The sequence below is a fragment of the Balaenoptera acutorostrata genome, chromosome 18 (genome assembly GCF_949987535.1).
Source record: "Balaenoptera acutorostrata chromosome 18, mBalAcu1.1, whole genome shotgun sequence".
In the NCBI taxonomy this organism is placed as follows: domain Eukaryota; kingdom Metazoa; phylum Chordata; class Mammalia; order Artiodactyla; family Balaenopteridae; genus Balaenoptera; species Balaenoptera acutorostrata.
The window spans coordinates 18,913,631-18,927,312 of record NC_080081.1 but is presented as its reverse complement, the minus strand read 5'-3'; the positions used below and the strand labels follow the sequence as shown (position 1 = coordinate 18,927,312).

Here is a 13,682-nt window from a genome sequence, read left to right as displayed (position 1 = left end):
TAAACTCATCCTAAGGGCAAATTACTTAAATGAAATGAGTGTACTGCTTTCTGGAAGGAGTTGATGCTCAGAGAATTTACAGTACTCCTGTCTTACTGTATCACCAAGAAGATCAGCTGACCTCTGCAAGCTTTGGAAATGATTTTCATTTCTTTGTCCTTGGGACATGTGGAGGTGCTGGGGAGTAGTGAGATAATTATAGTGGGATTTTTTCCCTCCCAGGATATGAAGTCACTTTAGAAATTGCCTTCCTCTTCAGTGATAAACTGTAGATGTTTTGATCAAAATAATATGAATAATAATAAACAGCATGAATCCTCCTCTCTTTAAAAATAAACTACTGCCTTTATTATTCAGACTAAAAACTTCATGTTAGAGAGAATGCTCATAAACTTTGAGATAATCTTTGAAGGAAACAAAACTTCCTATTTGACTTGGGCAAGGTGGCTCTGACCAATTAATTTAACATTTTCATACCATCAGAGAGGACTGTTAAAGATTGTGCTTTTTACTCTTACATATTTTTGAGACCAAGCATGTTTATAACATATCAGCTAAAATATATTTATTTTAAATATTTTAGTTATTTCCACTTTATTAAACTATATGCAGATTTTAATCCTGCTATGTTTTATAATATATTAATATATTAGAGTCATGAATGTATATAATTTATACTTTTATATGAGCAGTGGGCTCAATTTTTGTTAACTAATAAGTGTTTCTTGTGAAAATTTGAAGCTGTCTGCTCTATAAAACTCCTCCAGTTCTAGAAATTAACTGTCAATATTAAAATATTTCTAGGCCCATTTATCTCTTCTCTAATAATATTTATGGATTAAGGATAATAACAGTATCTTCATTCATAAATCACAGAGCATCTTTTCATTCTTTTTCCTCTGGAGTTAGATTTGACAATATTTATTGTTTCAGTCTTTTCAAAAAACACTGTTAAAACTTGGCTAATCGGACAGCAGTCTTTATTGATTTTCCTCCTTTTGCTCTACAGTTTTGTTTTGTGTTGTTTTGTTTTTCCCACTCATCCTTTTGAGCATTGGTTCTCAACCTAAAGCCAATATTTCTGAGAATTTCATCTTCAGTTGTCTTCTCTTCTATATTCATTCCCTGGGCCACCACAACCATGCTCATTATTTTACCATCTAAGTAACAAATTCTGAACTCAACCTGCTTGCCATTTTCACACAAGTCATCTCAAGCTCTATGTATTCAAAAGTCAACTAAAATCTTCCTTTCTCAAATGTGTTCTATTTTTATACCCACTACCTGAGAAAATGAACCAACTGCTCATTAGATACCCAAGCCACAAATGTGATTGTTATCCTGGATTGTTTTTTTTTTTTTTCTCTCTCTGCCCCATATCAAATCAAGAGTAAGACACATACAACTCTAATTCCTGATCATTTTTTAATCCTTACCATCCTTTCCATTCTAATGCTTTTTATTCTGACCCCATACATTTTCTATGTGGGTCATTAGAACTGGGTGACTTTCCCATCTTGCCCCAGTTAGTCGCTTCTCAAGCTATTTGAATCACCTTTTCATGATGAATCTAATTATATTAACCCTTTTGCTTAAAAATATTACCTCTGCATCAGTATTGACTAAATGAATAAAATATGACCTTATCAACACACTCAGAACTTTTCATGATCTAAAACCTGCTCTTTTTAAATCTTGTTTTCACCTGCTCTACATAATAGGCCCCAAAGTAACACCTGCATCAATTATGTACGGGGCCTAAAGATACAGGTGATTAGAGATGATTATTCAGTTAAAGATAGAGGTGATTATTCAGTTAATAACTAAGAATTTAATTCAAAATACTACTTTAACTATTGCACTGAAAGATTGTAAAGGAGAGCAGAATACGCCACTCCTAAAGATGCCCCTTTGGCACGCATGAATTAAAGTTACTTAAGCAATAAGTAACCTGGTGCAAGGCCACTCTGACCTTCCTTTGTCCTGAAATCAGGAAACAAATCTTCCATGGGAAAGGTACCCTCACTGTACCAGGAGATGAGAAGGTATCCTTTTTACCAGTGACAGGGAATGTAGGGCCAAGAAGGGTAGATAAACCACCCTTTTTACTTCTTCACTAATTTATTACCCCAAACCCAAATCCCTTTGTCTTGTCAATTATTCACTAATTTATTTATTCTTATCTAAAAGGTATAAAAGCTTCCTGCCTTGGTCACTTCTCTGAGTCTCATATTTTCACGGGGCTCCTATACATGCAAAATTAAACTTGTTTTTCTCCTGTTAATCTGTCTTGTGTCAATTTAATTAGACCAGCCAAAGAATTTAGAAGAGAAGGGAAAATGTTTCCACCTACAAGAGCATTTCTTGAATCAAGAAACAATGTTTATAAATTTAGACAATAATAATGTAATCAATTCAACCACCTACTTCATCATCAATTACTGCTAGTTCATAGTACAGCTGAGCAGTAGACATTGGATTGTCTCAAAACGTCACATCTACCATCACTGAACACGAGTATTGCTAAATGTGCACTTTGGGAGAGACATTTTCTTTATCCCTTTTAATTCTCTAAAGACATGCCATTGTATAATTTTGGCCTGCATTCTACCATTCAGATGAGAAAATCAAAGATTACAACAATTTTCCATTGTAGGGAAGCAAACTTTACCACTCCAAAATATGTCTCTTTGGCATGAGGATTAATTTAGGCTGATTATTTTTAGAAACAGAAGACTTAACTCTCCCTAAACTGCTTAAAAATTTAGATGAAGGGCCTGTCCCTGGAACAGAGCTATCACCAGAGATAATCTGCAAAGAATATGGGCTGCGTTTGGTGGGGGAAACTCCACAGAGCTTAGAGATCAGGGTCCACTCTGAGTCCCATTGTCTCCACATGGCCCAGCAAGCGTTTATTTACCAAACATTTACTTTTCCATCTCTGTGTGAATTGCCTTCCTCCCCTTTGAAGTCCCAAACCACTATTCCCCAAATCCTCTTTGGTCTTTAGTTGAAGATGGTATTTAAGGTGAGGATTTCAGCCATTTTGGAGAATTACTCACTTTTCCTGGCTCTCTCCCATTTACACTTGTTACTAAATTTTTTTTAAAGATTTTCTCCAGTTAGTCCTCCAATTAGTCTGTCTCATGTAAATTTAATTCTTAGACTAGCCAGAAGAACCTAAAAGCATAGAGGAAAATTTCTTCCTCCCTGACACAATGATATGTTTTAATATTATTCTTAAAAAGGGGAAGAAAATCTTCAGATACTTTAGCTATTTGGTCTTCAGTCTTCTTAACCCAAGGAATAATAAATTCAAAGTTTATTTTGATAATGATATAGAATACAAGTTCCTGCCATAGATTTTTCTTTTTATTTAACTATCCCAGTTATGATATATTTACAAAGTTTTTTGCGCTATTCAGGAACTGATAAAAATAGAGTAGGTGACATAAGACCCATGAATTCTCACAGTGTTTTTGATGGACTTTCGTTTTTGGTGTAATTGACTCTCATTTAGGGCAAGTTCACACCCAGGCTTGTAGAAACTTTTCTTGATTCAGGTGTTCTAATCTTTGAAAGACTCATTTCTTGTGAGATACACAGATTTACATTCCTTAAACTTACTTGGTTTCTTGTACAATATTAACTTTAAAACACACTCTCTTTGGCATAATTTGGTTTCCTTGTATGATTTGTTTGATTCTTTTACATATTCCAGAGATTATGCTCTGCTGTATCATTTTCCTTCTCCCCATCTTAAGCCAAGCATCCTTTTATTTTTATAGTCTTTCTTTGCGTATCAACCAAGTTTTACTTGTAATTTCTTAAAAAACAAAACAAAAACCAACAAACTTATTCCATTTTCTGGAAATAATGTTTTAATCAAGATTCAGGCATATTAGACTTTATTCTTCACAGTGGTGACAGTTATAGATTTACTTCAGGGCCATCTAGTTCTTTACATACAGTTGTAACCAGGTTTTGTAGAAAACTAAGCTGTGAATCAATGCTTTTCTGCAGTTTGGGATTTCAATTCAGGAGCACTAGCTAACCCCCCAGGTTTTCAGCATGATTACATTTATCTATATTTAAAGTACAAAGGAATCAACAAGCTGAAAAGTAATTGCTCTGTTGCCATAGGAAAAGAGATTAGGAAAACTGAGTTTAAGGAAGAAACTGCCTGGGTAGTAATCCCTTTTATTATCTACTCTAAGCCATAAATGATTCTATCCCTAGACTAATAAATAATTATGTCATGAACTGTAAGGTCAGAGGACTTTAGCAAGATTGTTAAGAAGTACAACTATTAGGAACTTTCCATATTCTTAAGGTCTTATTATCTTTTTTAAAAGTATGTATTTGACAGCAGTGAATAAAATGCAGATGCTAATGCACACAGCAGGGAAGAACAATTACCAAAACCATTCATTTACTAGGTGATCCCTGAGGCCCCTTCTAACTTTAAAATTCTATGCCTTTGTTTAAATTAGAGTCATTTTCATTTGAATTGACACAGCTAATCATATGTTTTAATTAAGATACCTTCCTTTCATTAAACGATTGTGTATTAGATCAGGGAATTATGTTAATGGGGAACCCCAAATTTGTCTGGAAAGCCAGGGTCATAGAGCAGGCAGAATTTAAACAAATGACCATGAACTCACAAAATAAGTTTACTGGCACAGCATGTGCTAAGGTCACTGTCAACTGGCAGGGGGAATAAACAAATCTATAGACAGGCCTGATGGGAACAAGAATCAGCGGAGATAAACATGGAGAAAATAGATAAGGCTAACTGAGGTTTCATGAAAATGCAGACAAAACAAGCTCTGGGGGTGGGTTTTGTGTCCAAGACAAGCTCTCTTAAACTTTATTCTAGCACTATGAAAGTAATTTTGGATCCATTCTGCCATTTCAGAAATCCTTAGTAACCATGTACAGAAACAATTCTGGCAAAAATGGACAAATTATGAGCACACCAAAAAAGCTAGCTTTGGGGGTTGGGTGGGTGTTAGGATTCCCTGTGGACTGGCTAGGTACTTGCTAATATAATGTGACTTTTGAGTCTTCTTCAATGTCATTTTCTACTTCCAAGATCTAGACCTCCAATCTGGGGCTGAGATGGAGTCCCAACAGTCAGGCATTTGGCCAGAAATTAAAGGAAAACAATGAATTTGACTCAGTCTCTCTGGAATGTCATATTTCCTCCTTCCTTATGTAAGACTGATCTCGGGTGACCTCGGCCTGCAGCGGCTTGAAGCAGGGTTTCAGTTCCTGGCCAGTGATTAAAGTCGGGTCGCGGCAGTGAGAGCGCCGAATCCCAGCCACTAGACCAGGGGTCAGTGACAAGGTCCTGGCCCTACGACTTTGCAGAAAAAGAATTCCCAGAAAGACGGAAAGTAGTGAAACAAGTAAAGTATTTATTAGGAGAAAAGAGTACAGCACGAGTGGATAGACACACAGGTGGGCTCAGAGAGAGTCGCGCCCTCGTGGCAGTTTGAATCACTTATATGGGGCATTTCTTCTGGGTTTCCTTGGACCAATCATTTTGATTTGCCTGGTTCAAAGTCCATATCTGGTATATCTCAGGATTTTCCCATGTGTGCGAGTGTATCTCTTAGCCAAGATGGATTCTACCAAAGAGGCCTGTGGGTAGATTTGGCCACTTGGCATCACTCCCGTTTTGACCTCCAAGGAGCCTTTCTGTGCATGTGTAGTCAGGAGGTCTCCTGACTTCAAGAATGAGGAACAGGTGGTCTCTTGTCTTCTATCTGGGCAGGGCCCAGCCTCTTCTCTCAATTGTCCTGTTATTCCCATCTTGGAGTACGGGTCCACAGGGAACAAACTCAAACCTTTTGCCCTGAGGGCCCATCTATCTCCTGCCTCAAGTCCTCCATCTCATAAATTCCATGTCTAATATAAAAAGCTTCGGTGACCATTCCTGAAAAAGATGGCCCCCTCTAACTCTGCAATCCTCGTTCCTTCTCTTTAGAGTCACTTGCTGCCTTATAGCAGCTCTTATATTGTTTCCTTGAATGAGTTAACTATTTAATGCAATTTAGTGCTTTAGATGTTTGACTTCTTCTCACCAACAAGACCACTACCTCTTTAAGGAAAACTTACCATGAATGTGAAATATTGTTGGGCTGCACCACACAGGCCAACAGGTTGGCTCATCGGTTACCAGAGAAACTAGCAGAAGGGCGCACCCCTCACTGTCCCTCTGATAAGCTATCATGGTGGTGATGTTCTGAGCTACAGGTTAGAACAAGCACTAGCTGGGGCAGGGGCAAGTATGTAGGAAGGTGGGTCGTGTGAATAGGGTGTAGGTGAAGCAGACACTGGTTGAGCAGGGGATGTACAAAGAGCAAGAGAACAGCCACCTTGGGTGGCCTGACCATACAGATATTCACAATCGCATTGGTTCTGAGGGTGTGGGGATTGTATCCATTACGTTTAATGTTATATCACCAAAGAATGTACCCAATGAATACTTGTTAAATACATGAATCAAGGGGCAGGGAATGGAGGACAATTCCCAGTTCTGAATAGAGCAAATGAGTACATATTTCCATTATTGAAACCAAGAAGCAAAAGCAAAGTAGGTTTAGAATAAAAAGATAAATCTTATTTCAAAAATATTAAATATGCTATGTCCGTGTGATGTTCAGCTGTTGATAAGCACATCACTTCTCACAGATGTGTAATGTACATTTCTTCCTCCAGGTGCTATTTTTCATGATGGAAGAAACCATACTTTTTTATGTTTGCTCCTATATAACCAGTGTTGGGGCAGTGCCTGTCATACCTCAGCTACACAATAAATCTTAACTACATTAATAATTAATTTAGTTAATATATAAAGTCCCTCTTTTATTAGTATTCAGAAGTCATCCTTTATATAGTTAATAATAATAGTGACATGCTGTGTTTTCTTTGTGTCAGGTACCATTCTAAGCACTTTAATGTGCTAACTAATTCAATCCTCAGAACAATACTGTGAAATAGTCACTATTATTATACCTGTTTTAAATGTGAAGACAATAAAGCACAGGTAGTTTAATTGTCCAAGGTCACCAAGCTGGTAAATATTGGGGCTGGATTCTGAATGCTAATAGCCTTTCTTCATGGGCTATGCTGTTAACCATTGTCTTATTCCTCTCTGTTACTTCCATGATGAAAGTAATGCTTTACAATCTATACGCTAGACTTTAAGCAAAGCAATTGGCAAAGGAGAAAATAATCAAAGGGACTTTATGCCCATATATACTTTGGAAAAATAGAAGTATGGAAAACTGAGAGATAACACTCCACTGGCATTATCCAGAAGCATAAGAAGACCTATTAGAAGTTAACATTGGGAAGAAGAGAAAAAAGAAAACACAGGAATGTTCTCTATCTTAAATGGCTCACTCTGGCAGCAATATAAATATTCATTTTAATAATGCTACTGAGGAAAGAGCTTGAATTCGCAGGCTATTGCAATCCCCCAGAGAAGCGAGAAAGTGCTACAGGGTGAGGACGAGGAAATTTAAAAAGTGGAATTGGGGGGACACAATGATGGAAAAGACATGGGAAATAAGAAAATATGAGGAATAAATGTGTCTCGGTCTTCTGTTTTTGATGACAACATGGATGCTAGACCCATGATCACAAAGAGATCAGGGAATTGGCATCATATTTTGCTGTGTGTGATGATGAGTTTCTTTGTTTGTTTGTTTTAAGATATCTATATGCATCTTCAGCCTCTTTTCTGGGGCAATATACATTTAATTGATTATTTAACATTCCCAGTAGTTTCTCTCAACCCCCTCAAATTCAACACACGCAATACTGGGTTTATGAGCTCTTCCCAAACCTGCTGCTGTTCAGTGTTCCCAGTCTTAGGAAAGGACACCATCACCTACTTAGTGGCCCAAACTAACCTCGAGGACCTCCTTAACTTTACCCCCTCCCCCATCTTCATATGCATGCAGTCACTAAATCCACATTCCTAATATATCTGCATACATTCATTCATTTTTGTGCCTGATTTTAAATCCTCATTATTTCTTATCTAGATTTAGTGCTACTTTGGTAGCTGAGTAGGTGTTAACTGAAAGAAAACTGAGAAAGTGAAAATTGCTTTCTCCTCTGTTAAATGTCTTGCTTATCTCCACTTCACAAATCAACTCTTTACTTACACTTAGAACCCAAGTAAAAATTGCTTCCACAGAGAGACCTTTTCTAACTTCAAAGCTAGAGTAGGTCTCCATTATATGTTCCCAAGGCACTTTTTTCCTAACATTTAACACCTCTATAATTACCTATTCAGTCTTTCAAACTAAATTATAAATACCATAAGGACATGGTCTCTCTCTGTCTTGTGCACCTCTGTTTCCCAGTGCTTGGTGATAGTAAATGTTCAATAACTCATTAAATGAATGAATGAATGAAAAGAGGTTAAGCAAGATAACACCACCAAAAAACATCCTTTTGCTTTCATAGCATGAAATTCATTGGTGATTCACACGAGAGCAATTTCAATGTGGGAGTTGTACCAGGAGACATAAAAATGAAAGAAAACTAAATAGTTCAAATATATTTCCAGAAAGTGCTTCTGACATTTTAGATGAGTTGGAAGAGGAAATTGTAACAATGGGTTAAAATGAAATTACCCTCTGCTCATTGAGAGTTAGCCACTGACTTGAATAATTGCGAGCTGGCACGCTTGCCACCTTGTAAAAAATGGAATCAGCAAGAAGTACTTCAGTAATGCTTCATTAAATTTCTTTGAAAGTGCTAAATATGAAGCATATTTTTCTGATTCCCAGCTGGAGCAAAATGAGAATTATAAAATCATTACTTATAATCCTAATGCATTTGATAATTCCCAAATGACTTCCCATAGTCTAAAAAGCACTATGACATCCTAAGGGTCAGACATAGACACAGAGCAGTCATATTCAGAGGAAAAAGTGCCAGCATCTTAACCCCCAAAAGACACAGAACAATGAGGCAGCCTCCCAGGCAGCCAGTGTAGCAGAGAAACTTCTGGAGGCTGAGTTTGATTTGCTTTTCTCCCTTCGTAGCCTCATATTCAAGTTGGCCCCAAGATTCCTGCCAGCTAATCCTGTCACAGAACTCAAGAGAATAGCAAAACAGTATAAGTAATATTTCTCTTCAGTTAAAATTCTTCCAAGGACAAGGAAAAGAGGTCTAAAAAGTAGTTCTTATGATAAATATTACTCTCCTTTATTTAATTTTTTTTCTTTGTAGACCTTGTTCTTTTCCCAAGTGAATTTTAACACATAACCATTGCCCTTCTACTCCAACAAAACAGTGTTGAATATAGATTAGTGTAACTCACTCAGAAATTTAAAATCTAAACAGAAGAGGGTAATTTAAAACTGAAATGTTAACTCATTCGAATTTTTGTCCCTCTGGGGATCTGGACAAGATAGGCACTCTCTTTTAAGTGGATCCAGTCATAGGACACATGCCCTTTTACTCCTTTAAAAATTTTTTTGAATTGTAGATTGAAATAATATTTTAAGGGATTTCAATTTTATTCAATATTCACTATTTCAAAGGAAGAATTAAAATGCGACAGATTACTAAAAGTATTGAAATGAGCATAATAGCTTTACTCAGTAAGGAGTCATTGGGGCTAAGATTTCTGCATAATGAATATTTCTAACAAGCTGGTAAAAATGAAATGAATTAAGTGCTATCATTTAATAATGCAAAAATGTGACAATGAGGTTTCTAGTTCCAATTGCTAATATTCAAAATCTTGGTGGGAGGGGGGGCTTCCCTGGTGGCGCAGTGGTTAAGAGTCTGCCTGCCAATGTAGGGGACATGAGTTTGAGCCCTGGTCCAGGAAGACCCCACATGCCGCGGAGCGACTAAGCCCATGTGCCACAACTACTGAGCCTGCACGCCTAGAGCCCATGCTCCACAACAAGAGAAGCCACCACAATGAGAAGCCCAGGCACCGCAACGAAGAGTAGCCCCTGCTCGCCGCAACCAGAGAAAAGCCCGAAGACCCAACACAGACAAAAATAAAATAAATAAATTTATATTTAAAAAAAAAAACTGAGGGGGGAGGGGCAGGAGAGGAAAGGCCCTTAAAAATAATTTAACGTGGGTCCTCTTTTGATAATTAGGGCAATCAGTATCCAAGTTTATCCTTTTGTGTCTATCAGTTATCTTTATAATTAGTCTTCTTAAGATGTTGTTTTGATTTTAATACACAAATGCAGATTAGTACCTATTTTTTTCCTCAGTGTGTATTAAAACCAACATATTAGATTCTTTGGAGGCTTCAGCCATGAAAAGTTGGATTGTCTTGTTGGAAATTACAAGGATAATTCCACTAACTGTCAGGATTCTTAATCTTAGAAGTAGGCAATTAATGGTTCTTGTATATACTTTCATATGAAATAACTTTTGGAGCCCAATTTGCTGACCTGTAGATAAAAGAAGAAGTTCTTAGAGGAATTCTTCAGAGAAATTTTTGTTGGAATGGAAGAATTTTCTCCCCTATATGGCTTTACAAGTTACCCTCTGAGTTCTTTAGATCTGGCACAGCACTATTTTGTCAAGGAAGATACGCCTAGTCAAAGAAAGAAGGTTACTGTGGAGATGCATGCAGAGTAGATGTGGAAGTCATCCCAAACCAACGGGGCTGTGCTGCACTGCAACATCAGTTTTCTCTCTCACTGTGTATCTGGTTGTTACTGTACACCTCTCTCTACCAATAACATTCTTCTGCTTAAGAATAATTGCTTTACCGCGTAACTTTGATTTGGACATTTTCTATTGTGTAGTTTTTAATTCTAACTCTTCCTCATACCGTTCATCTGGTAATCTTATATACCTTATTCTCTCAGATTTAATTAATTCAAATTTCATTGAGAGTAATTTGTGCATCTTTTATTTTAAAAACACCTGACCAGGCTGTATATCCATTGCCCTGGGTAAACTATTTGCTCTGGATTAGTCAGCTGTATCCAAGGTGATGTAGGAAAATACATGGTTAAAAAACATGCCCGGGGGCTTCCCTGGTGGCGCAGTGGTTGAGAGTCTGCCTGCCATTGCAGGGGACGTGGGTTCGAGCCCTGGTCTGGGAAGATCCCACATGCCGCGGAGCAACTAGGCCCGTGAGCCACAACTACTGAGCCTGCGCGTCTGGAGCCTGTGCTCCGCAGCAAGAGAGGCCGCGATAGTGAGAGGCCCGCGCACCGCGATGAGGAGTGGCCCCCGCTTGCCGCAACTAGAGAAAGCCCTCACACAGAAACGAAGACCCAACACAGCCATCAATAGATAAATAAATAAATTTAAAAAAAAAACAAAAAACAAAAAAAACATGCCCACCAAGAGAACTGTGCATGAGATAGTTTAGCACTATTTTAAGGGTAGGCATCTGAATAAACTTATCTAACAGAAGAAGAAATGGACTTATCAGATACTGTCAGGTATATAAATTGCAAATATTTTTGTTTGGATGAAATAAATAGCAGTAGTGGGAAAAAACACAGAAATGCTTTCGAATGAACAGTCTCTATTGTAATAGAGCTCTATATTATTTTCTACTGTAATCAATTTTAAAACATCGAGAATTCATGTTTTGTATGTAAAATTTTGAGGTATAAATTGTTTGAATGACTCCACTTCTTTCAATTATTATGAAATGATCATTTTACTAAAGTGTTTTCAACACTTCATGTCATTGATACCAAGATTATTTTGGGTACAGATCGAATTAGATACAAACCCTTAATAAAAACATTTTCAGAAGTCACAAATGACACTTTAAGAAATATATAACCATAAACAGATGTAATTGTGACTTCTCTACAACAGAATGTATTGCCAATAAAATAATGTACCAATTCTTAGCGTGTGTTTCTTTCCGCATGTCATTAATCACAGATCATGTCAATATTAACCACAATTTGCATTTTGTTCTCATAAAGCTGTTCCTTTATTTCTTGTTTGAATATTCAGTTTTGAAATAAATATATATTTGTTTAACTCATACATTGCTACTCCTCATTTATTTTTTTTTTTAACTTTATAAGCCAGTTCTCTTCCATTTCATCAGGACAGGTCACAACTGCTTTTATCTAAATCAAGTTGCATATTCATTAAATACTCAAGGTCTGAACTTTAGACATATTGTTTTACATACTGTCTTTTATTACTCTAATTACTATGCTACACATATTTTTCCAAACTGACATTGCAATGCACGGTACATTTTTCTGATATTCCTAAAATTACCTTTCCTTCTCACCTTTTCTTTCACCTCAACACCTTTTCAGTGATGAATTCTCAAAAGGAATTGAGCTCAAACAACGATAAAGGTATAATAAATTTTTCAAATTAATTATAAATTGGTATTTAAAATTTTGCCTCTCTGGATGTGAACATATATATAGAAAAGTCAGATGCAGCAGGTAACAAATAATTAAAGAACAAAATAAATTGTTATGATCAAGGTACCTCTTTATTATTTCACACTGTCGATTAATATGCTTGTAATATGTATGATGCTTCTGCAATATTTTTTTAAAAATTTTATTTTATATTGGAGTATAGTGGATTAACAATGTTGTGTTAGTTATAGGTGTACAGCAAAGTGATTCAGTTATACATATATCTATTCTTTTTCAAATTCTTTTCCCATTTAGGTCATTACAGAGTATTGAGCAGAGTTCCCTGTGCTATACAGTAGTTCCTTGTTGGTTATCTATTTTAAATATAGCAGTGTGTACACATCAATCCCAAACTCCCAATCCATCCATCATCCCTACCCTTCCCCCCTGGTAACCATAAATTCAGTTCTCTAAGTCTGTGACTCTGTTTCTGTTTTGTAAATAAGTTCATTTGTATCATTTTTTTTTTTTTAGATTCCTCATATAAGGGATATCATATGGTATTTATCATTCTCTGACTTCACTTAGTATGATAATCTGCAAGTCCTATCAATACCTATTTTTTAATGTCTAAATTATTTTTTATTCCCTTTGGAAATCTCCAGTAGATGACAAATGAGTTGGTGGATTATATACAATATCTCTATACTACACTGTAATAACACCACATTAAAATATTATTTAATTCTAAATTCACTTCAAGAGAAAAAGGTAAAGTACAGGGGAATGTAGTGTTAATTCAGAAAATAAAATAGGTCACTTTTAGCACTTAAAATGCAAAATTTAAACTTTAAAAATTACTTTAAAGTATAAAAATTATTAACCTACTTTCTCTAAAAGTGGTTATCCACCATTGAATGTCTTGCAGGATCGCTTTCAGATTTACAACGAAACAGTAATCTCTAAGAGTACATGCTTCACAAAATACACAGAGTGCTTCATTAATTTGTGTGTCTTCTTTTGCAAGGACCCAGCTAATCTTTTCTGAGTCATTCCAATTTTAGTGTATGTGCTGCCAAAACATACATGATTTTTAAACAACTTTTTAAATTAGTTTTAATCCCCATTCAATACGTAATTTTTTTTTTTTTTTTTTTTGGCCATGCAGTCCAGCTTGCAGGATCTTAGTTCCCTGACCAGGGATCAAACCCAGGCCCCCTACAATGGAAGGGTGGAGTCCTAACCACTCGACCACCAGGGAAGTCCCTAAACACTGATTTTATAATATGATATATGCAGTTTCATATGCAACAGTAT

At 36.4% G+C, this 13,682-nt stretch overlaps 1 non-coding gene across 1 annotated transcript; it reads right to left on the bottom strand.

The window, feature by feature from the left end:
- Nucleotides 1-13,347: 13,347 nt before the first annotated feature.
- On the bottom strand, nt 13,348-13,451 carry LOC114235841 (U6 spliceosomal RNA). The gene has a single exon (XR_003621932.2). It is a non-coding gene; the product is annotated as a U6 spliceosomal RNA (small nuclear RNA).
- Nucleotides 13,452-13,682: the final 231 nt, after the last annotated feature.